At 39.4% G+C, this 16,071-nt stretch overlaps 1 long non-coding RNA gene across 1 annotated transcript; it reads right to left on the bottom strand.

Annotated features, from left to right (window-relative positions):
* Positions 1-559: 559 nt before the first annotated feature.
* On the bottom strand, positions 560-16,012 carry LOC144381099 (uncharacterized). The gene is made up of 3 exons (XR_013445641.1): positions 15,754-16,012; positions 11,484-11,575; positions 560-614 (listed from the first exon to the last, which is right to left on the bottom strand). It is a non-coding gene; the product is annotated as an uncharacterized LOC144381099 (long non-coding RNA).
* Positions 16,013-16,071: the final 59 nt, after the last annotated feature.

Raw genomic sequence — 16,071 nt, 5'->3', positions numbered from 1 at the left:
GGAGACTCCATAGCAGGCCCCTGCTATTCTCTTTCATTTTGTTTATGGCAATCTTTATAATTGTGGGAATATTTCTGGGCTGGCTCCTGCTATTCTCTTTCATTTTGTTTATGGCAATCTTTATAATTGTGGGAATATTTCTGGGGTTTCATGATAAAGTGACTACTCATCTTAGTTATGCCTATCTAAGCAATCATAAGGAAACTAATTCCACGAAGAGTTAGTTTCTATAGAACAAAATAACAAGACAGTCACGCTCTGTCTAGCACCTTTCTCTTTGCGTACTGTTTTTTAGTTTTAGCGAAAGTCAATAAGCGGAAATCAATAAAGGTCATGTTAATCATTACAAAGGAAAAATGAAAGAAGGCTATGTCTGTAGTCCAGAAAATGATCTATTAATATCTCGATAAATTGTAAAAAAAAAACAACACAATGACATGTTACGAAAGTATGGAAAAACAAAAATATCCTAACATATAAATAAAGTTCCTCTGAGGCTGTCAGGAGGAGATGCTTGCAACCTGATCCTGTGTCTGTGTCTCCTCATTCGCCGATGCCGTCCTTTCCTACGAGAGACCCACCCCGGCTGGAGCTGGACTCCGGCAACAGATCATCTAAGCAAAAGATCAACAAGGAAATAAAGGCTTTAAATGACACACTGGACCAGATGGATTTCACAGATATATTCAGAACATTCCATCCCAAAGCAACAGAATACACATTCTTCTCTAGTGCACATGGAACATTCTCCAGAATAGCTCACATCCTGGGTCACAAATCAGGTCTCAACCGGTACCAAAAGATTGGGATCATTCCCTGCATATTTTCAGACCACAATACTTTGAAACTAGAGCTCAACCATAAGAGGAAAGTTAGAAAGAACTCAAATACATGGAGGCTAAAGAGCATCCTACTAAAGAATGAATGGGTCAACCAGGAAACTAAAGAAGAATTTAAAAAATTCATGGAAACAAATGAAAATGAAAACACAACTGTTCAAAATCTTTGGGATACAGGAAAGGTGGTCCTAGGAGGAAAGTATATAGCAATATAAGCCTTTCTCAAGAAATAAGAAAGGTCTCAAATACACAACCTAACCCTACACCTAAAGGAGCTGAGAAAGAACAGCAAATAAAGCCTAAACCCAGCAGGAGAAGAGAAATAATAAAGATCAGAGCAAAAATCAATGAAATAGAAACCAAAAGAACAGTAGAACAGATCAATGAAACTAGGAGCTGGTTCTTTGAAAGAATTAATAAGATTGATAAACCACTGGCCAGACTTATCAAAAAGAAAAGAGAAAGGACCCAAATAAATAAAATCATGAATGAAAGAGGAAAGATCACAACCAACACCAAAGAAATACAAACAATTGTAAGAACATATTATGAGCAACTATATGCCAGCAAATTAGATAATCTGGAAATGGTTGCATTCCTAGAGATGTGTAAACTACCAAAACAGAACCAGGAAGAAATAGAGAACCTGAACAGACCCATAACCACTAAGGAAATTGAAGCAGTAATAAAAAATCTCCCAAGAAACAAGAGCCCAGGGTCAGATGGCTTCCCAGGGGAATTCTACCAAACATTTAAAGAAGAATTAATACCTATTCTTCTGAAACTGTTCCAAAAAATAGAAATGGAAGGAAAACTTCCAAACTCATTTTATGTGGCCAGCATTACCTCGATCCCAAAACCAAAGACCCCATCAAAACAGAGAACTACAGGGCACCTGGGTGGCTCAGATGGTTAAGCGTCTGCCTTCAGCTCAGGTCATGATCTCAGGGTCCTGGGATCGAGCCCCACATTGGGCTCCTGGCTCGGCGGGGAGCCTGCTTCTCCCTCTCCATCTGCCTCTCCCCCTGTTCATGCTCTCTCTTTCTGTCTGTATCTCTGTGTCTCAAATGAATAAATAAAATCTGTAAAAACAACAACAACAACAACAACAACAACAACAACAAAACCCCCCCAAAAACCGGTGAACTACAGACCAATATCCCTGATGAACATGGATGCAAAAATTCTCACCAAAATACTAGCCAGTAGATTCCAACAGTATGTTAAACGATTATTCACCATGACCAAGTGGGATTTATTCCTGGGCTGCAAGGTTGGTTCAACATCCATAAATCAATCAATGTGACACAATACATTAATAAAAGAAAGAACAAGAACCATATGATCCTGGGGCGCCTGGGTGGCTCAGTCGTTAAGCGTCTGCCTTCGGCTCAGGTCATGATCCCAGGGTCCTGGGATCTAGCCCCACATCGGGCTCCCTGCTCTGCGGGGAGCCTGCTTCTCCCTCTCCCCCGCCCCCCCACTTGTGTTCCCTCTCTTGCTGGTCTCTCTCTGTCAAATAAATAAATAAAATCTTTAAAAAAAAAAGAACCATATGATCCTCTCAATAGATGCAGAAAAAGCATTTGACAAAGTACAGCATCCTTTCTTGATTGAAACTCTTCACAGTGTAGGGATAGAGGGTACATAGCTCAATATCATAAAAGCCATCTATGAAAAACCCACAGTGAATATCATACTCAATGGGGAAAAACTGAGAGCTTTTCCCCTAAGGTCAGGAACACGGCAGGAATGTCCACTATCATTGCTCTTCAACATAGTATTAGAAGTCCTAGCCTCACCAATCAGACAACAAAAAGAAATAAAATGCATCCAAATTGGCAAAGAAGGAGTCAAAATCTCACTCTTTGCAGATGATATGATACTTTATATGGAAAACCCAAAAGACTCCACCCCAAAACTGCTAGAACTCATACAGGAATTCAGTGAAGTGGCAGGATATAAAATCAATGCACAGAAGTCAGTTGCATTTCTATATACCAACAACAAGACAGAAGAAAGAGAAATTAGGGAGTCGATCCCATTTACAATTGCACCCAAAACCATAAGATACCTAAGAATAAATCTAAACAAAGAGGCAAAGAATCTGTACTCAGAAAATACAGAACACTCATGAAAGAAATTGAGGAAGACACAAAGAAATGGAAAAATGTTCCATGTTCATGGATTGGAAGAACAAATATTGTGAAAATGTCTATGCTACCTAGAGCAATCTATACATTTAATGCAATCCCTATCAAAATACCATCAACTTTTTTCAAAGAAATGGAACAAATAATCCTAAAATTTGTCTGGAACCACAAAAGACTCCGAATAGCCAGAGGAATGTTCAAAAAGAAAAGCAAAGCTGGTGGCATCACAATTCTGGACTTTAAGCTCTATTACAAAGCTGTAATCATCAAGACAGTATGGTACTGGCACAAAAACAGACACATAGATCAATGGAACAGAATAGAGAGCCCAGAAATGGACCCTCAACTCTATGGTCAACTAATCTTTGACAAAGCAGGGAAGAATGTCCAATGGAAAAAAGACAGTCTCTTCAACAAATGGTGTTGGGAAAACTGGACAGTCACATGCAGAAGAATGAAACTGGACCATTTCCTTACACCACACACAAAAATAGACTCAAAATGGATGAAAGACCTAAGTGTGAGACAGGAATCCATCAAAATCCTTGAGGAGAACACAGGCAGCAACCTCTTTTACCTCAGCCGCAGCAACTTCTTCCTAGAAACATCACCAAAGGCAAGGGAAGCAAGGGCAAAAATGAACTATTGGGACTTCATCAAGATAAAAAGCTTTTGCACAGCAAAGGAAACAGTCAACAAAACCAAAAGACAACCGACAGAATGGGAGAAGATATTTGCAAATGACGTATCAGATAAAGGGCTAGTATCCAAAATCTATAAAGAACTTATCAAACTCAACACCCAAAGAACAAATAATCCAATCAAGAAATGGGCAGAAGACATGAACAGACATTTTTGCAAAGAAGACATCCAAATGGCCAACAGACACATGAAAAAATGCTGATTGGCATCAGAGAAATCCAAATCAAAACCTCAATGAGACACCACCTCACACCAGTCAGAATGGCTAAAATTAACAAGTCAGGAAATGACAGATGTTGGCGAGGATGCGGAGAAAGGGGAACCCTCCTACACTGTTGGTGGGAATGCAAGCTGGTGTAACCACTATGGAACACAGTATGGAGGTTCCTCAAAAAGTTGAAAATAGAGCTACCCTACGACCCAGCAATTGCTCTACTGGGTATTTACCCCAAAGATACAAATGTAGTGATCCGAAGGGACACCTGCATCCCAATGTTTATAGCAGCAATGTCCACAATAGCCAAACTATGGAAAGAGCCTAGATGTCCATCAACAGATGAATGGATAAAGGAGATGTGGTATATATATATATATATATATATATACAATGGAATATTATGCAGCCATCAAAAAAGGGAAATCTTGCCATTTGGAACGATGTGGATGGAACTAGAGGGTATTATGCTAAGTGAGATAAGTCAATCAGAGAAAGATAAGTATCATATGATCTCACTGATATGAGGATTTTGAGAAACAAGACAGAGGATCATAGGGGAAGGGAGGGAAAAATGAAACAAGACAAAACCAGAGAGGGAGACAAACCTTAAGAGACTCTTAATATCAGGAAACAAACTGAGCATTGCTGGAGTGGAGGGGCGTGGGAGGGATGGGGTGGCTGAGTGATGGACATTGGGGAGGGTATGTACTATGGTGAGCACTGTGAATTGTTAAGACTGATGAATCACAGACCTGTACCCCTGAAACAAATAATACATTCTATGTTAATAAAAAAATTTAAAAAAATACTCATGCCTCTATCTTTGAATCCAATTCCACCCAGTCCAGGAGAGCAACCTGAATGCTACTTGAAGACTATATAGAGAGTTGCAAGCTTGTATAGAGCATGTTTTTCTTCCCTTCCAAGCTTTGATAAGACCTTCTCTCTCGGGCGCCTGGGTGGCTCAGTTGGTTAAGCGACTGCCTTCGGCTCAGGTCATGATCCTGGAGTCCCTGGATCGAGTCCTGTATCGGGCTCCCTGCTCGGCAAGGAGCCTGCTTCTCCCTCTGACCCTCCCCCCTCTCATGTGCTCTCCCTCTCTCATTCTCTCTGTCTCAAATAAATAAATAAAATCTTTAAAAAAAAAAAAAAAAAAGACCTTCTCTCCCTTCCCTTTGTCATTCGTTTGTTGAGGGGGGGAGGGTAGAAGAATAAAGAAAACTGCTTTACCACCCCACCCCTGGAGGTCCATAGTGTTCAGGCATTAGTAGCCAAGGTCATTACATGCATGTTTCCTCTCATGCTCTCTCACACAGAGCTGTTTGTGCTCTCTCTGGGGTTGAGGTGGGCAGGAGGGAACCCATGAACACTTTTCATTTGGGATAGAGAGATGAACCAGTCCCCAGCAGCCTCCTCAACAACTCCTCTACAGGGAGTGAACGATTTCTGAGAGAAATTTTCTTCCTAGGAGGGACTGGAGGAGGACTTTTCGGCTAAGTAGATGTGCAGTCCCTGGGACAGAACCCAGTGCAATAACCAGCACAGCATGTAGAACCCGGCACATTTGACTCCCAGGAACATGGAAGGAGTTGCTGCTCTTTAAATTCTGTAATTTTCTCGGGATATCTGTCTTTTTCTCTGACCGGTCTTCTTCTGCATAGAAATTTCAAATCTTCAGAGGCTGTGGCATTTATTGCTTTGTTCAAGGTAGGAGGTTCTGTAATCACAGGAATGTCCAGCTATGGGCTCTGCCTGGGCCTGGGGTTCCTCCTTGTTCTGACTCTCCTTCTGCACGAGACACACGTCTAAGCCACAGTCTCCCTTCTGGAATCAGGCCCTAGACAGTATCCTCACAACCCATAAAACCAGTTCTGGTTTGAAAAGGGCCTGAGCTCTGTACAAAGGCTAAATTCAATGTGGCTTTTTTTCAGAGGACTTTGTTGACATTTGCCTTGAACTGAAGCCACTGAAGCAAATGACTCCTTCTTTGTCTGAATTTACTTTTGTGAAGAGCCTGTCCCTTGTGTTGTAGGATCTGGGGTGTCTTACTTCAAAGGTCTCTGCTAATCTGCTGTCCTGAGCAGGGTGGCTCTCTTCACTGGTGTGGGAGGTCCCCACTCTTGCATGTTCTTATAGAGATTGACATGATGAAGAGTGTGGGGTCATATGAGGCCAGCCTTTTCTTTACTCTGTGTTTACACTAAGAGACAAGAAAAGAATGAGCAGCTGGAATCAAACTATCTTCTCTGTAGACAAGAGGGATATTTATTATTCATGAACAATATGTCAATAGTCTTCTGCATTGAGTTCATGGATCTCTGTGTTTTTTCCCTGTTATTCATTTTTAAAATGGGTAAAAATATTTTCTATTGATCCTTCTTTGAAATATTCAAATAAAAAAACTGCTTTCAATATGTGATTCTCAATGACCTTTCAGTCAGTTATCCTCTCTGTAAGAAGGGTGTGGATCCTCAGAAGTAGAGGTGCAGTTTGCTCTATTAGGTAGAATTCTGGTCCTGGAGGCTAGAGCTGAGTTTTTTGTATCTTCTCAGAGGCTTTTAGAAGATCATCATTGCTCTGCATTTTAGCCTTGACCCAAGGGCTTGGCTAAGAGACCAAGATTCCATATGGGAAGGGAACTGAAAATAAGTATTTGATGACTCTGTCCTGCTGTGGGTATCCCAATTTTTTTTGTTTTGTCTTTTAAAATTATTATTTAAATTTGAGTTAGTTAACATACAGTACAATATTGGTTTCAGGAGAAGAATTCAGTGGTTCATCACTTACATACAACACCCTGTGCTCATCATAACAAGTGGCCTCCTTAATACCCATCACCCATCCAGCTCATCCCCCACCCACGTCCCTCCATCAACGCTCAGTTTGTTCTCTATTGTTAAGAGTCTCTTATGGTTTGTTTTCCTCTCTCCCTTTTTCCCTCTTCCCATATGTTCATCTGTTTTGTTTCTTAAATTCCACATATGAGTGAGATCATATGACTTACCTCACTTAGCATAATACATTCTAGCTACATCCACGTCATTGCAAATAGCAAGATTTCATTCTTTTTGATGGCTGAGTAGTTTTCCATTATATATATGTACCACATCTTCTTTATCCATTCATCAGTCGATGAACATTTGGGCTCTCTCCATATTTTGGTTATTGCTGATAATCCTGCTATAAACATTGGGGTACACGTACCTCTTGGAATTTGGATTTTTGTATCCTTTGGGTAAATATCTGGTAGTGCAATTGCTAGGTTGTAGGGAACCTCTATTTTTAGTTTTTTGAGGAACCTCCATACTGTTCTCCAGAGTGGCTGTACCAGTTTTCATTCCCACCAACAGTGTAAGAGGGTTCCCATTTTCTCTGCATCCTTGCCAACACCTGTCATTTCTTGTGTTGCTCATTTTAGTTATTCTGACAGGTGTGAGGTGGTATCTCATTGTGGTTTTGATTTGTATTTTCCTGATGATGAGTGATGTTGAGCATCTTTTCATGTGTCTGTTAGCCATCTGGATGGCTTCTTTGGAAAAGTGTCTGTTTATGTCTTCTCCCCATTTCTTAACTGGGTTATTTGTTTTTTGGGTGTTGAGTTTGATAAGTTCTTTGTAGATTTTGGATACTAACCCTTTTTTCAGATATGTCATTTACAAATATCTTCTTCCACCCTGTAGTCTGCCTTTTAGTTTTGTTGACTGTTTCTTTGCCATGCGGAACTTTTTTATCTTGATGAAATTCCAACAGTTCATTTTTGCTTTTGTTTCCCTTGCCTCCAGTGACTGTCTGGTAAGAAGTTGCTATGACCAAGGTCAAAGAGGTTGCTGCCTGCGTTCTCGTCTAGGATTTTGATGGATTCCTATCTCACATTTAGGTCTTTCATCCATTTTGAATTTATTTTTGTGTATGGTATAAGAAAGTGGTTCAGTTTCATTCTTCTGCATGTTGCTGTCCAGTTTTCCCAACACCATTTGTTGACAAACAATTATAAGACAATACTATGAAAAATTATATGCTAACAAACTGGACAATCTGGAAGAAATGGACAAATTCTGAACTTCTTAATTATCTAATCCAAGACCTCGGAATCCAGAGATTTTCCCCTGAAGCCCTCTATACAGCCACCTAGATTTGACCGTGAGCTTTGAATAGAAGCCTTAGTTGCCACTCTAACCTCTGCCCAGTCTGTGCTGTTCCCCTAGAAGGATGATGTTCTAATATTTTGCAAGAATTTCCATCTCAGCTGTCTTTCTTTGCAAGTGGTTTAGTAAAGTGGGAAGGAGAACAGATAAAACAAGAGTCAGTGTGTTCTGGAGGTTAGGTCTAAGGATCTCTTACTTGATTTATATCTTTATTTTTCACAGATATTAATAAAATGATTTCAGTTTTGGTGGTCTGTCATTAGGTACATAAATGTAACTGTTATATCTTTTAGCTGTATTGAAACTTTTATTAATACATAATGTCCTTTGACTCTTGTAAACTTTTTTTGATTTAAAGTCCATTTTGTTTGATATTAATAAAGCCAACTTGCTCCCTTTTGATTATTATTTTCATGGAATATCTTTCTCCATCCTTTGACTGTATTTATGTTTTTGGATCTAAAGTGAGTTCTTATAGACAGCATATAGTTGGTTCAGATATTTTTATCCATTCTGCCAATCTCTGTCTTTTGATTGGAGAGTTATTAATCTACTTACACTTAAAGTAATTACTTATAAGGAGGGAGGAGCACCTGGGTGGCTCAGTTGGTTAACTGTCCTGACTCTTTGATCTCAGCTCAGGTCTTGATTTCAGGGTCATGAGTTCAAGCCCTGTGTTGGGCTCCACACTGGGCGTGGATCCTACTTAAAAAAAAAAAAAAAAAGTAATTACTTATAAGGAGAGATTACTTCTGTCATTTTTCTGTTTGTTTTCTACATGCTTTATGGCTTTTTTCTTGGTCCCTGATTTCCTACATTACTGTCTTCTTTTGTGTTTTTTATCTCCAAATATCTAAATTCCTTTCTAATTCCTTTTGTATAAATTCTATAGCTATTTTCATTGTAGTTACTCTGGGGATTACATTTAACATCCCAAAGTTGTAACACTGTAGCTTAATTTCAACAACATGTAACACTCTGCTCCATTAATAGCTCTGTCTTTGTCATTTTTAGTTGTTGATGTTACGGAATTGTGTGTCCGCAAACATAAACTAGTAATTCTTTTAAATGCTTTATTTTCTTAATTTATGTAGGAAACTAAATGTGGAGGTAAAAAAAAGTTACAATAACACTAGTTTTTAGACTCATAACTTTTAAAAATGCATTAGTCTCTTAAATCATGTAGAAAACAAAACATGGAGTTACAAACCATTGTTACAAAAATACTAGCTTTTATAATTGCCCATATACTTACCTTTATTGAGATCTTTATTTCTTCATATTGTTTTGACTTATTATTTTTTTATATTTTATTTTATTTTTAAATTTAATGTAATTAATTATTTTTAAGATTTTATTTATTTGACAGAGAGAGCACAAGCAGAGGGAGAGAGAGGGAGAAGTAGGCTCCCTGCTGAGCAAGGAGCCTGATGTGAGACTCAATCCCAGGACCCTGGGATCATGACCAGGGCTGAAGACAGCTGCTTTTCTTTTTTTTCTTTTTTTAAAGATTTTATTTATTTATTTGACAGAGAGAGAGATAGCGAGAGCAGGAACATAAGCAGGGGGAGTGGGAGAGGGAGAAGCAGGCTTCCCGCTGAGCAGGGAGCCCGATATGGGGCTCGATCCCAGGACCCTGGGATCATGACCTGAGCCGAAGGCAGACGCTTAACGACTGAGCCACCCAGGCGCCCCGACAGCTGCTTTTCTGACTGAGCCACCCAGGCATCCCTGTTTTGAGTTATTTTTTATTGTTTCTTCTTTTCATCCTGTAGGATTCGTGAGCATTTCTTACAGGGAAGCTGTAGTGGTAACAAACTCCCTTAGCTTTTGTTTATCTAGGAATGTCTTAATTATGCTCTCAATTTTCTTTTTATTTTTTTAAAGAATCTTTTTTTTTTTTTTTTTTTTTAAGATTTTATTTATTTATTTGTCAGAGAGAGAAAGAGCACAAGCAAGGGGAGAGTAGGCAGAGGGAGAAGCAGGCTCCCCACTGAACAGGGAGCTGATACGGGACTTGATCCCAGGACCCTGAGATCATGACACAAGCCGAAGGCAGATGCTTAACTGACTGAGCCACCCAGGTGTCCCTATGCTCTCAATTTTCAAGGACAGTTTTGTTTGATGTAGGATTCTTGGCCTGTAAAACTTCTTCTTCTTTTTTTTTTTTTTTTAAAGATTTTATTTATTCATTTGACAGAGAGAGATAGCAAGAGCAGGAACACAAGCTGAGGAGTGGGAGAGGGAAGCAGGCTTCCCGCGGAGCAGGGAGCCCAGTGCGGGGTTCGATCCCAGGACCCTGGGATCATGACCTGAGCCAAAGGCAGACGCTTAACAACTGAGCCACCCAGGCGCCCTGGCCTGTAAAACTTCTGATGAGAAATCTGCTCATGATCTTATTGAGGATCCTTTGTATGTGATAAGTTGTTTCTCTCTTGCTGTTTCATGAGTCTCTGTTTGTTTGTATCCATTCTGGCTTTTGAAAGTTTAATTATAATCTGTCTTGGTGTGGTTCTTTCTGAGTTCATCTTACTTGGAGTTTGTTGAGCTTCTTGGATGTTTATATTTGTCTTTCATCAAACCTGGGAAGTTTTAAGCCACTATTTCTTCAAGTGCTTTCTCAGCCCCTTTATCTCTCTTCTCCCTCTTGGACCCCTATAATATGTATGCTGGTTTACTTGATAGTATCCCACAGGTTCCTTACACTCTGTTCACTTTTCTTCAATCTTTTCCTTTTCCTGTTTCTTGGATTCAATAATGGCCATGATCTTATCTTCAGGTTCATTGTTCCCTTCTTCTGCCTGCTCAAATCTGCCTTTGAATACCTGTAGGGAATTTTTCATTTCAGTTATTTTACTTTTCATCTCCAGAATACCTTCTTGGTTTCTTTTTAAGTTTTCTATGTATTTGAATTTCCATTTTGTTCACACATCTTTTTTTCTTGACTTTCTCCATATCTTCCTTTAATTCTTTGAGCATCTTTAACACAGTTGTTTGAAGGCTTTGTGTAGTATATCTGACATCAGGTCTTTTTTCATGGAAATTTTCTGTTTATCATTTATTTTCTTTGAATGGGACATACTTTTCTGTTTTTCTGTATGGCTTCTGATTTTTTTTTTTTAACTGGACATTTAAATGTGGTAACTCTGGAAATAAAATTCTCCCAGTTTCCCAGGGTTAGCTGTTTTTGTTGTTGTTGTTGTTACTGTTTTTGTTTATTCTTGTTGTAGGTTCTCCCTCTGTGAGGATCAGCCCGAAGTATAAACTTAAGTTTTCTCAGGTCTTTTCTGAGCCTTTCCCTGGGCATGTGTTCACTTTCTAATTTTCCCCATATATGCAGTTGTTTTGGAATTTCCTGGTCTTTAATGCCTGGCTTCTAAAAGGAGAAAGAGAGAAAAACAAAAGGAGGGAGTAAAAAGGCACTGACCTTTAAATCCCTTGGATGTCACTTCAGCCAGAAGAGAGCCTTGCAGCAAGGGGGAGGGAGGTATAACAGTGGCCACCTGCCTCTTGGCACCTCTGTGATCAGAAATAGACATCAGCAATTAGAGCACAGATCCCTGATATCTGGGGGACAGGGTCCTTGTTGCCCACCCTGGCTCCAGCAAGCTGTGTGCAGGTTTTTCCAGGAACATGTGTGCAGCTGCCTGCCATGGTGCTAGAGATGGGAGACAGGTAGCTGTTCCTGTTCTAAGAGCTGAAATTGACTTAAATTAACTGTAATTTACTGTCCAAATCTTCTTCTGGAAGTTGCAAGCCTTCAATAATCTCCAAAGTTCCACAATAGTTACGTTAGACAGATTCTTCTAGTGCAATTGTTGTCTAGGTGGGGAGACAGATTCCTGGTTCTTCTTACTCTACCATCTTCCCAGAATCTTCTGTAAACAATTCTTACAGTAAGTAATGAGGTCATTTTTTTTTTTTGTAAAAATCTGCTTTAGTTCCCAATATTAGCTAAGTATATGATAGAGTTACAATACTATCAGCTTCATAAGTAAAATTTTAAGCTTCTGAACTCAAGCTCTGTATCCTTTCTGTAGTTTGATTTCCTCAGTTATCTGAAAATTGTAATGAGTCTATTTTGCCCAGGAGTATTGTAATGAGTCTATTTTGCCCTCTCCTACTCTGTGATGGTCTTTTTGAAGTGACAGTTTGGCTAGGCTACAGTCCCAGTTATTCAATCAAATACTAATCTAGATGTTTCTGTGAAGGTATTTTATAGATGTGATCAAAGTCCATAATCAGTTGCCTTTAAGTAAAGGAGAGTATTTATATTATCTGGGCAGGCCTGATTCAATAAGTTGAAAGGCCTTTAAGCTAGGACTGAGACTCCCCTAAGAGAAGAAATTCTTCCTGTGGACAGTACCTTCCAAGTCCATGTCCAGGAGTTCCAACCTGCCCATTTTGATGGCATGCTCTGTGGATTTTAGACCTGCCTGGCTAACATCCACAGTTTTATAAGCCAATTCCTTGCAATAAGTCTCTTAATATATATCTTCTACTAGTTTTCTTCTCTGGTTGAACCCTGACTGATACACACCTACATGTTGAGGCTTTGCTTGGAGTGACAGGATCCTTCCTGTTTCCTTTTGTAACAACAGTTCTCCAAGGTCCCCCACTATCAAAGGACTTATACTTCCAGCCTCCCTCTTTCTTTTCTACTCTTCCTTCACTGCAGAATGTCTCCCTCACCCCCTGAATAGTCCCTCTACACATCCTATCATCTCTAGTTTTATTATTTATGTCCTGATTCTGCCCTGAGTGACCATAAAAATCTAAAGACTCCATATGTAAAAATACTTTTTGGAGTTTGAGCAAAGATCAGCTCCTGCAAGAGAATTCTGGTGACAAAGGGACTATAATAATAGTCCATCAACTATTTTCTTCAAAAAATGTGAATATCATAATAGTCACAGAAATGCTGGGAGATTTTTATAGATTGAAGGAGACTAAGGAGACATGACAAATTAATACAATATCAGATCCTAGACTAGATCCTGAACTGGAGAAATGCTCTAAAGGATATTACTGGCTAAATTGACACATCGAAATACAGACAGTAGATTAAGTTCTATGTTACTGTTCAAGTTACCAAAGTTGATAACTATACTGGGGATAGGAAACAGAATATCCTTGTTCTTAGGTAATATTCACTGAAAAATTTAGGGGTAAGGTATAATGATATATGCAACTTATTCCCAAACATTTAGGCCAAAGATATGTATATGTATAGAGAGAGCAAGTAGAATAAAATGCCAAAACTAGGTGAATCTGGGCTGTAGGACTAGCAGCATTCTTACTATTTTTGCAACTTTTCTGTAAATCTGATTTTTTCTAAATACAAGTTTAAAAAAATGGCCCATGCCTCTGATCCCCTGAATTTTATCTCTCCTTTGAGATTCTCTGGCTTCAATCACATAGCCCCCACACATATGCTATTCCAACTTCAAAACAGTTGTATTAGGTTCTGTCTCAGTGAAGAGCAGCAGGATATATTTATCACAACTGAGGTTCTAACATTGATGTTTACAGAACATAGAAAAAGAACACAAGGGAAAGTGAAATAGAAACCACACATAATATACAAAAATACAAAATTAATATAGAAATACAAAGAATTATGTTTATAACACAGAGATTTCAGGTACTGAGAATCAGAGTGTAGATTTTGGAGTCAGTAACAGCTGAGTTCTAATCTTTTCTTTTTCCAATAGCAGCCATGTGATCTGGAGCAGGACATTTTGCCTCTTTGTTCTTTAGTTTCCTTATCTGGAACCTGGAGATAGAAATCCTCTGTGTATGTAGGCAAAAAAAAAAAAAAAAAAAGCCAGCATATGAAGACAATACCTGAAAATAAAAGTTTAAGGAGAGAAAACTAGACACCAAATAGTCTCCTACCCTAAGATTTTAGTGAGCTTCATTGATATTCTTTGAAGTCTAAAATGCTTTGAAGAATTTGTGGTTGTAGTGGGGTAAAGAAGGGAAATGGGAAAGAGAAGGGTCTCATTTACTAAGGCCTTTCTCAGAGCTATGTGCTTTACATGTGGCCTCATTTAGTATTTAGGATCTTAAGACATTCTCCTATGTTGCTGAAGGAAATGGAGATTGTTATAATGTCTTCATACATATTTTGGCAATATCTGTTTAAATAAAAAAGTGCACATGTGCACAATGAAATTTATATAGGCTTATTTACTGCAGTATTGTTCTAAAAGCAAATTCATGGACACTAAATATCCATTAAGGGGATCAGTTGAATAAACTATTATACATGCATGTCATTAAAGACTACATCCATTAAGAAGAATGAGACATTTGCATATACTGATAAATTATTTATGTGTGTTTACTATAGAAAACAAGTTATGTAAGGAAGGCTACCATTTTTTCCAGGGAGGGGGTGGTGGTGTAGGAAGGATATACACAGATCTATCTACCTCTCCAAAGGTGCTTATTTACACTTAAACTATCTCTGCAAGACCACACAAAAAAGTTAATATTTTTCAGAAGGGAATTTTGGGGGCACAGGTGGTAAACTTACTTTTTATTCTATTCCCTTTTGTATTTTTTACACTTGTTACCCAAGCGCTCATATTACCTTAAAAAAAATTTTTTTTTTAAGTATGCTTCACACCCAGCGTGGAGCCCAGTGAGGGGCTTGAACTCAAGACCCTAAGATCAAGACCTGAGCTGAGATCAAGAGTTGGATGCTTAAGTGACTGAGCCACCCAGGTGCTCCCCCCAAAATTTGTTTTTAAACAAATTTCCAGCCACCTGCTTACCACCAAAACCCTCCCCCAGCCCACAGCCTTCTCTAGGGCGTTAGTTGGCGCTGGCAGCTCATCGGTGGTTTCTTCAGCAAGAAACTGCTGGACTTGTGGTGTAAGGTAGGTGTGAGAAAGGTGGGAATAATCCAGTTATTATTGGGGAGTGACATAGGTGGACATTTACTTTTTACCCTGTATCTTCTATGTTTTTGCATATCTAATCATGTGCATGTAGTATTGTGGGATCATTGAACATGATGGTCAAGAAAGAATTCTTGAGATTTTTTACAGTGCAACTTAGTAAGTTTATTTAAGTGGCATGGGGGATAGGGCCTGTGGGTAGAAAGATCTGCACTTTTGCTGTATGAAGCTGGTGGTTATATAGTTACTGCTCAAGGGGGTCAGGATGTGCAGGGAGTATTAGATCATAAATGTTTTCTTCAAATTTCTACTCATAAAACTATTTCTGAACGATTTCTCTGGTGCTTATCATTCAGCTTGATATTAATTATTGGTGAGATATACAGGCAGTCATGAGACCCTTTAAGAATGTAGCTACCAGGGGGCACCTGGGTGGCTCAGTCGGTTAAGCGGCTGCTTTCCGCTCAGATCATGATCCCAGGGTCCTCGGACTGAGCCCCACGTCCGTGGGGAATCCCTGCTCAGCGGGGAGCCTGCTTCTCCCTCTCCCTCTGCCTACTTATGCTATCTCTCTGTCAAATAAATAAATAAAATCTTAAAAAAAAAAAAAGAATGTAGCAACCAGTACGCTTTTCATCCTTATTGGAACTATGCAGGCTATAGATCAGCCTTCTGGACTAAAGGTGAACATTTTTCTGCCTCTGTCCCTCTCCGGAGAATTTGTTTATTTAAAGACATCCCCAGACCCCTTCTCTATCCCTCCCCTCCCCACTCTGGACCCCCACACACCTCTAGTTCACCAGCTGGGCCTTCTCCAGCCGAAGAGTCGGAGAGTCGAGGGCCTTCAGTTCTAAGGGAGGGGACTGAAAGGTGGGGATCCACCCTGGGGAAAAAAAGTCTTTCTGTTGATGGGGAACTGAGGTTTGGAAGGATAGCGTTGGCTTTCTTTTTTAATTAAACTGGGATACAAATATATCTACCAGGGGGTAGGTAAGGGGGAAATAGGCCCTAAAAACCTCAGAATCACTAACTGTGAAGGAAACTTAAATCGTAATCATTCCTATTTGAAAAGACAGCCCGCGTGCGCGCGCGCTGCATGCCGGGATT

Source organism: Halichoerus grypus, chromosome 2 (assembly GCF_964656455.1).
Source record: "Halichoerus grypus chromosome 2, mHalGry1.hap1.1, whole genome shotgun sequence".
In the NCBI taxonomy this organism is placed as follows: Eukaryota; Metazoa; Chordata; class Mammalia; order Carnivora; family Phocidae; genus Halichoerus; species Halichoerus grypus.
Note: the sequence above shows the minus strand (reverse complement) of the source record. Positions and strands in the feature narration are given on the sequence as shown.